General features: G+C 41.9%; 1 long non-coding RNA gene across 1 annotated transcript; it reads right to left on the reverse strand.

Moving 5' to 3' along the window:
- Positions 1–2,637: 2,637 nt before the first annotated feature.
- Positions 2,638–9,033, reverse strand: LOC140896281 (uncharacterized). Its single transcript, XR_012154501.1, has 3 exons — positions 8,965–9,033; positions 6,892–7,052; positions 2,638–3,213 (listed from the first exon to the last, which is right to left on the reverse strand). It is a non-coding gene; the product is annotated as an uncharacterized lncRNA (long non-coding RNA).
- Positions 9,034–9,306: the final 273 nt, after the last annotated feature.

The raw sequence follows: 9,306 nt of genomic DNA on the forward strand, positions 1-9,306 counted from the left end.
TAAGAACACAGACCTATTTGCTGTCCTGTAAGTTATTAGCTTTAGTTCAACCACAAATTATTCGACTTGATAGTTTTCTCTTAAATAGTGTGTAAGAATAATTCCCTCCATTGCAGGAGGGAATGGATGACATTCTGTGTGCTCTGTTATGCAGTGGTCCCTTGTGGCCTTAAAACTTATGAACATATGAAAGACAACAAAAGTGATCTAAGGGAGTTGTAATGGGTGTATCATTGATCTACCAGATCTAGTACACAAGTTCCTACTGCAGGGACATAGGCAAACGTTTTTATTTGTGGGGGCTAGAGTTAAAAAAAATATATAATAATTGTTGTTGACTATCATTGTAATGAGTAGTTTTGTACCATAACTAAATGTGTCCTCTTTTAATAATGTGAGATAAAAGAGCTTCTATTCCAAACATAGTGTTTCTTTTATTTATTATTACAATCCCTAAAGCCCTCCCCAAGCCCTTAGTTGTCTATGCCCAGGAATGTCACAGAAGTGATCATGTGTTGTTTTGGTCCAGGTCAAAATCAAATGTCTAAGAGGCAGTGATAAGAGTCAGTAGTTACTTTATCCATGAAAAAGTATTAAACAATGAATAACCCAACCATAGATAGTCCTCTGAATCCGCTTTCACAGATGAGCTAACTTGAGCAAACTAACACCTCCTTCCAGGTACTAGTCTTTGGAGACATAAATAGTATTTATAAATTAAAATATTGAAAACATTTAGGATGCTGTGCAGGACACCTCTGTTAAATCTGGCTTTTAATTATCAGGAGGTATATTGTGTGAGATTTGGGGGCAAAGGTTAGGGGCAACCATTGTGTGGCTGTATTGTTTGATCATTTAGAGCATGTCTACACTGCAAAATTAAGTTGATTTAATGTAAGTTGACATACAGCCGCCACAGTAATTAAGTCAGTCGTACGTGTCCACACCACATGCTCATTATGTCAGTGGAGTATGTCCTCACTAGCAGCGCTTTTGCATCAATGCACAGAGCAGTACACTATGGGTCACTAACCCCCTGTGCATCTAGCCACACAGGGTTTTGGGAAAGGCTTGTAACGCCTCATGGGACCAAAACATTGTCACAGGAGGGAATGGGAACATAACTTTGACTCCCATGACACAGTTTCTTCTCTCCCTCCCTCCCTCCCTCCCCTGATATCAATGGCAAACCACCCATACTTTCTCATGCCTTTTTTTCGAAAGCCTGTCTTATCCACATGTAAGCCATAGGCCAAAAAGCATGGAACCTGCTCAACTGTGCTTTCTTGTTGTGAGCATTACAAACACCTCGTTCCTTACCCTGCAGTATTTCCAGAGCCGAGACAGGAGCGGCCACCCAGAACATTGAGATGTCATGCAAGCAGCCCTGCTGCAAGCCAAAGAACAAAACAATTCATGACAATTCACTGAACAAGGTAGAGTGCCGTTTTTGGTCCAGAAGAAACAAGCACTGACTGGTGGGATCACATCATTGTGCAGCTACGGGATGAGGAACAGTGGCTGCAGAACTTTTGAATGCAAAAGGCCACTTTCCAGGAACTTTGTGCAGGGCTTTCCCTAGTCCTGAAGTGTAGCAACACTAAAATGAGTCCAGCTCTGACAGTGGAGAAGCGAGTGGCAATCGCTTTCTGGAAGCTTGCAATGCCAGACTGCTATCAATCGTGGGGAATCAATTCGGAGTTGGTAAATCCATTGTGTGAGCTGTTGGGATCCAAGTGTGCAAAGCCATTAATCAACTTCTGCTAAGAAGGGTAATGACTCTGGGCAACATGCAGGATATAGTGGATGGTTTTGCATTGATGAGGTTAGTAACTGCAGTGTGGTTGATAGATGGCATGCATATCCCTGTCTTGGCACCAGACCACCTTGCCAAAGAGTACATAAACCATAAGGGATACTTTTAAATGGTTTTGCAAGTGCTGGTGGATCACAGGTAGTGTTTCAGTCACATCAACATGGGATGGTTAGGAAAGGTGCATGACGCGCCTCTTTACGAACACAGGTCTGTTCAGAAAGCTGTAATTAGGGACTTTCTTTCCAGATCACAAAATAATCACTGATTATGTTGAAATGCTAATAATGATCCTGGGAGACCCAGCCTAGCCCTTGCCCCATGGCTTATGAAATCATATACCAGCCACCTGGACAGCAGTAAGGAGCAGTTCAAAAGGCTGAGCAAGGGCAGAATGGTGATGAAATGTGCCTTTGGACATTTAAAGGGTTGCTGGCACAGTTTGCTCACTAGGTTAGACCTCACTGAAAGAAATATCACCATAGTTATCGCTGCCTGCGGTGTATTCCATAATACCTGTGAGGCAAAGGGAGAGAAGTTTGCATGGGCGTGGGGCCTTGGAGCCAGATAGGTTGGCAGTTAATTTTGAGCAGCCATTTACCTGGGCAATAAGAAGATCCCAGCAAGGAGCTCTGAGTCTCCAGGAGGCTTTGAAAACCCATTTCAGTAATGAGCCACAGTAATGTGTACTGCTTATCTACATTGTGCCTTCCCATACCATCCCTCCGTTGCATCAGTTTTCCTGTACCTCTCTCCCCAAACTCCTATGACTGGAAAAAATAAAGAGCATTTCATTCTTGAAACTTTTACTTTTATTGCACACACATGCAGAACCTGAAAAAACAGGAAAATAATTTAACCTTCTGCAAACGGTGTGATAATATTGGAAGGGGAGAAACTATGTCAGCTTGTCTGTCAAAGTACAGTTGTCTTGACCATCAAATGTCTTTGAATGGCCGACTTTTGTTCTTGGTACCCTTCCCCGGGGTTGAGTGGAAGAGATACTGCACCTTCCCACCCACACCCACCTCCAGGAATGTTTGGGAGAGGGTGATTGGGAACAGGGCGATGCTTGCAGACAGTTCTTCAGGGACTGTAGAGGGAGTCTAGCCTCAAGCTGCTGTTCTTGAAGCTCAGCCAGATGCCTCGACATAACTGATTGGTCCTTCATAATCCACAGCATCTCTTCCTGCATGACACGCTCATGCTCCTGGGATGCTCTCCAAGTCCATGTCCAGTTTTTCAGACAATGAAATCCTCCAAGCTCTTAGCTCCATCTCAGCTGTCAGAGGTCTTTGTTATCTCACTGAACATGTCATCATACATCCTCTTTTTCTGCCTTCTAATCTGCAGAAGCCTCTCAGACAGTGTGGAGGATGTGCTGAAGGCCAAGCTTTCCACTATAAGGCATGCAAAGTACAAGGAAACCATTGTCAGTGCATTCCCTGGGTCTAGTGCAAGGTTGCTATTTTAAAAACACTCCCCTTATTAAACTCAAGTGCAAGTCAGAACACGCTCAGAATCCCTAGCTATTCAATGAACCGGTTTGCTGTTCCAGCCATGGTGAATATGGCCCTGCAGTATGGGCGATGGGTCTTGTTCTGTAACTTGTGGCAAACCCACGTCGGGAGCACAGGCGGGCAGCTGGACAATGCCTTCTCCCCCCTAGAAACATGGACATTGCTTTGAGACCAGGGACCAGCATTAAGCCTCCCAAATTGCTGTCTTTGTCCAACTTGGTGTGGGTGGGGGGTTGAGGCCATGAGAGAACACAGGAAGTCCATCCCTCCTTCCCTTAATGCTGCTGGTAGTAGTAGCCCTGGACTTGCAGAATCTGAGGTCAACATTGATTCCTGCCAACCAAACCACCAGCATGCTAGGAAAAGCGTGGCTGAGGGACCCGGAAGTCACCATGGGTGGTAGATCACATGCTCTGTTGTTTACGAACACTTGTAATGAAAACTTCCACCGTTTGTTCTATGTGAGATCAGTCTCCTGAGGATAACAAAGGTGGCAAGGGAGCAGATGCTGCAAGTGTTTGGATACAGACCTGGTCCTTATGCTGCTAGGCTGCTATGATGCTGCTATGATGCCAGCAGAGTTAATACTGGAGTGGCATGGGGAAGTGTCCTACTGTGGTGGAAGAAATAAGGCAGCCCTCCCCAGAAACCTTCTGCAAAGGATGCAGAGTACCTCCATGAACGTTTCCTAGAGATCTCCATGAAGGATTGCCAGGGCATCCCTGTGCACATAACAAGTCTTTTCCAGCGGGGTACCCTCTGTGTAGCTGGAGCAGCCACTGGGAAGCAGATACCCACAGCACCTCACTTTTTCTTCAGATTAAACATAAAATATAAGAGCATGTAACCCCTACAATTCGATTGGAATTGCATACACACCAGAGGTGCCTTCCCCAGCATCATGCTTGGACATCATGCTGTCCTGTGACCAGCTAGGCTCCAGGGATACAGACAGCTCCTGATTCTCAGGGAGAATGGATCCATGACTTGCCTTTCTCCCTTTCTCCTCCTCCTTTTCTATCTCATCTAGAATGCCCACCTTGTTGTTGCCTGAGATGGCCCTGGACTCAGACTCATGGGAGGTGTCCATGCTGCATTTGTGGGTAGTGGTGGGGTTGCTATCAAGAATCGTAAGCAGCTCATTGAAGAAGCGGCATGTCTGTGGTGCAGAATCAGAATTACTGTTCGCCTCCCTTGTCTTCTGGTACACCTCCAAAGTTCTTTGATTTTCATGCAGCACTGCTGCATGTCCTTACTGTAGCCCTTGTCCCCCATGCCTCACACAATCTTTGGATAGATGGCTGCATTTCTTCTATTGGATCAGAGCTGTGCTTGCACAGATTTTTCTCCCCACAGACCAATAAGGTCCACCACCTCCTGTGTACTCCAATCTGGAGCACATTTGGGGCACTGAGTCACCATGATCAGCTGGGCTGGTGAGCTCTCCCTGCTGATCATACAGCAAATGGGAATTCAAAAGTTCCTGGGGCTTTAACAGGGAAGGGGCTGTTTCCTGTATTTCTGGCTGCTGTGCGGCAGAGTTGAATGCAATCTCTAGAGTGGTCACAACTGAGCATTGTGGGACACCTTCTGAAGGCCAATTCAGTTGACTTACACAATGCTGTGTCCACACTGCCTGTTGACTCATCAACATCGAATTAAGCGCCAATGAAGGTGGAGTAATTAAGTTGATGTTACAGGCAAGTTAGGACGGCAGAAGGGACCTATTAGTGTAGTAGTGTACATTAGGTCAACATAAGGTGGATTCTGTCAACCTAAGTTTGTAGAGTAGATCAGGCCTCAGTTACACTTGTGCTTAGATATTCATTGACTGGCACATTATATAAAAAGAAGTACTTTACGAACTTGGTGATTTTCATAGCATTAGATACAATCTATCCCATTAGTACTTTTGAAACATATGGGGGGAAAGGAGTGGGTGAGGGGGATACTATAACAGAGTAGTATCTTTTATTTTGGAAGTCACTATGTTTTGAAATCTCCTCTGAAATCCACCTCTTAGAGAAGGATGGTCAATGCAGGCTCCAAACCAGGTTTGCTTATTCATTTCCTTCCCAAGGGAAAGTTATTTCTTGACTACCATGTTGTGAAACTTGCAGCAACAAATAACCCTTTCACAGATCTCACTCTCTCCTCCCGATCCATGCCTGATGAGTCGCTACAAGTACTCAAAGCATAACTTGGTAGGAGCTGGTAGATGCTCGGAAAGGAAAACAGGTGGCAGATCATCTGCTGTGTCATACTTTGTAATTCTTATACATTTCTTCATTCTCATGAAGATTATGCACCCAATCTAACGCTCCTAGCACTCTGGGACCACCAGAAGTGGCAGAGATCCCATTACAGACTTCCTCTATCTCTGCAACTTTGTTGCTCCCATCACTCTAGTATCTAGGACCCATGTTTTGCTGATCCTTGTGGCATACAGCATCCTTGACTCTCTGTAAAGATCCTCTGCTGAGGAACTGCATTTGAGAGGGTCATTTGGAACACACAAGTAATGTCACTTTCCCCTGCTAAAAACTCTCCCAAGATATTACAAATGTCATGAGGATATATCCAATACAGGGGCTCTAAGAGAGGACTTCCTCTAATATTTTAAATTATTAAAAACACACTTAACATCTTAATGCATGGTTTCTTCTCGGTCCAGAAAAACATGATTTACTTTCAGTATGAAAAAGGTGCACGTGTGAGACAGATCAAACTTCATAAAATTGCAGTCACAACAAGCAAGTCTCTCAGCAACCAACCTATTAATAGATTATTGTAACTCTTTCTGGCTAAGGTGTACATTCCTTTCCACTGCCATATGCAGATAGCCAAACAGTGATACAGAATGAAAGGGGGAAGCCAAAAGAAAGTCTTTGTTTGATGTGTTAAATGTACAATCGTTTGAGACTAAGCCTATGGAAGCATGGGACAATAATGTGACATAGCAAGTAATAAGGGAAATGGAAAATTACATAACAAGTCATAAGGAAAATGGAAATGGAAAATTGAGCTTTTACACAGTCTGCCCATCTATGCTTGGAAACTTTGTCCTTTCAAAACTGACAATCACCTCATCTGTAGACACTCTAACACAGTGGTTCTCAACCTGCGGCCCATGGGCTGCTTTTGGCCCAATCAGCACATAACTGCAGCCCATGTGACATCCTCAGGGCCATACAACTAGTACATTATTGTGCAGCTGCAGCCCACATCGCACATAAAGAGCTACATGTGTGGCCTACAGTGGTAAATAGGTTAAGAATCACTGCTCTAACAGATGGGTAGAAATCTACATCATGTATGAGCATCATGTATGATGAATTATTCCAAGTCAAGAACTTTAATATGGCTCTCCTTTTAAGCTTCCATGCTCATGGTTAAAGAATATAAATTACTAATACAACTCAAGCAGTATACTAGATTGAAATCCAAAATGGGGAAAAAATGTTTGGTGTGAACATGTAAAGTTAGTGTTTGGCTCCTTATCTCAGTGATCTGCATGAAAATACAGAGAGAGGTATTAGAATGGAGTCTCTACTTCACCTTTGCCTTGTACAGCACTGGACGCAAATGATTCTGCAGGACAACATTTGTCCTGGACAGGTCAAAAGGTTGAGACATCCTGTACTGCGTGCTTCCATGAGAAAAAGACCTGCTCAAAATTTCTGCCAAACTGCCCTAAAGCATTAGTTTCTTCCAATTTCCTGAATTCCCAGAGAAGGAAACAAAACAGTAATTAGTTCAGATTTATTTCAACTCTCTCTTGAAGTTAATGGCTGTTTAAATAACTATGAACAATGTGACAGTGCTGAACGCTGGTATGTGTGCTTATTTGGGAAGGTGCTTTGTACTGTAGATCTGAATTAGCATGTGTGTCATACTGAATGACACAACAATTATCACTGCAAATATCCAGGTTTAGTGAATAATAAAGAATAAAATCCCATATACACAGCTAGAAAATGTCAGGTTTACAGTAATTAGCTCATTTGCATGTTTTAAATCAAAGCACCATTTGAGTAATACAAATGTATATTCATATCTTAACTTAGCTAACTACCATTTCAAAGCCCTCAGAAATTAACAATACTCAAACATTTTGAATACACCCCCACACACACAACACACACAGAGCCAAATCTACGCCTACAACAGTCTTACTAAGTCAAAATTCCCATGGACTTCAATGGAAGTTTTGCCTGAGTGAGGAACAGATTAAGTTACCTATATATAGCATCTACGTATTTAGCAACTCTTTGTTCTTCAGCTCAGAAATTGTATGCCAAATTCCACTTTGAAGCAAGTTATGCAGCTATGATATAAAAACTGGATTAATATAATTGTAATGAAAACGCCAAAAAAACTCAAATTACTATATATAATGACTTAGTCAGAGCCTCTATAATAATATCCTGTAATTTAGGAACTTATTTCTATGGCTGAAATCCTGAGACCCTGGGAGGGGTTACAGAAAAAACTCCTAGCCCAGTAGAATTACTGTGGTTCTGCTGCACAGGCAGGGAGAATGAAAAGCAGCGGTGGAGCAAAGAAGATTCTGCAGGTCATTATATATCATGAAAAAGCATGGTGGGGCAAAATGTGGCAAGTAGGTCCACAAATTGTACAGAGCTCTTGTCCTACAAACATGCATATGGCGGTGGGGAATAGCAGCTTATGTTCACTACTTATGTGCATATGCCATGGTAACAGATGTGCAGCAGATGAGCGCTGGCTGCTACAGACTGGGACTGAGGATTCCATTCCCAGTTACACATGCTATGTCCTCTTTTCTAACATTCCTCACCTCCATTGTGTTCCAGCTTACACATTCTAAAATTCTAATGTAGACAAGTTGAATTTTAGCATGTAAACAGCTGGCTGAGTTAAAGCCTGGGGTTCACTTAAAACTTGCTTTTTCCATGCTACGGATTTTAAACATGTTAGTTAAAACATGTTAGTGAATACATTTTTAAAATTTATCCAGCTAGTGTGAATGGGTCCTACATGAAAGGAGAATGAGGTCCCACACAGTTCTAATAAGTAAGTAAATGTTATAATTCTGTTAAACAGGCAAAAGAAGGTAAAGAATCTAGTTCACTCTCCCAGAGCCATGTTACTTCTGAAGAGGAGTAAAAGAAAAAACAACTTATTTTTTGTCACTAAACTAGGCAGATATGATTCAGTATATAGAGGGAGATCTGTTGAGCAAGAATGTGTCATTTTTTACAGATCACATTTTAGCAGATCCACACTTCAGCATCTCCCTTGTCAAATTCCAAAGTAGCAGCATCTAAGATCTTTTTTTAAATCAGCAATTCAGTTGCATGGAGCTCAAAGGTAAACTACCATATCTCATTTAGAAGGAGAGCTGAAACCCTTAAAAGAACAGCTTTAGTGAAAATGAGAAAATCTAATTTTGTTACTTAAAACAACACTATTAGTGACTACAAATTACACATTTGCTTTGCTTTAGTTCAGTAAGAAATTCCTAGATTGTCTACCCCATATTATTTATGGTTCAATGATTTACATGGGAGTTTAGGAATGTCAGTGTGTGAGAACAGAACATGCAATATTCAGCTGCAAACACAGATAATGAATTAGGGTAACCCTCACCTCTGTTGTCACAGAGTCGCTTAACCTGTTCAGTTGGTCTAAAAATTATGATTCTTGACTGTGTTAATGCAGTTATAATGTTCTGTTCAAATTAAATTCCAGTTTGAATCTGAAATAAAGTAAGAATAAAAGTTCGTAGGAAAGGAACACGACAATTTATTCTACATTTGTCATTAATTAACACAATGAATAAGTGACTCTGAAATCCAGCTTGTAGAAATTTTAGTTACATTCAATATTATTACAGAAGACTGCTGAGTTATTATAGATAGTATTAAGATCCAAAAAATTTTAAAAATCCAGTTCCGTTTTAATCTTTAAGTTGCTAATCACTTTTGTATA

The sequence above is a fragment of the Lepidochelys kempii genome, chromosome 12 (genome assembly GCF_965140265.1).
Source record: "Lepidochelys kempii isolate rLepKem1 chromosome 12, rLepKem1.hap2, whole genome shotgun sequence".
In the NCBI taxonomy this organism is placed as follows: domain Eukaryota; kingdom Metazoa; phylum Chordata; order Testudines; family Cheloniidae; genus Lepidochelys; species Lepidochelys kempii.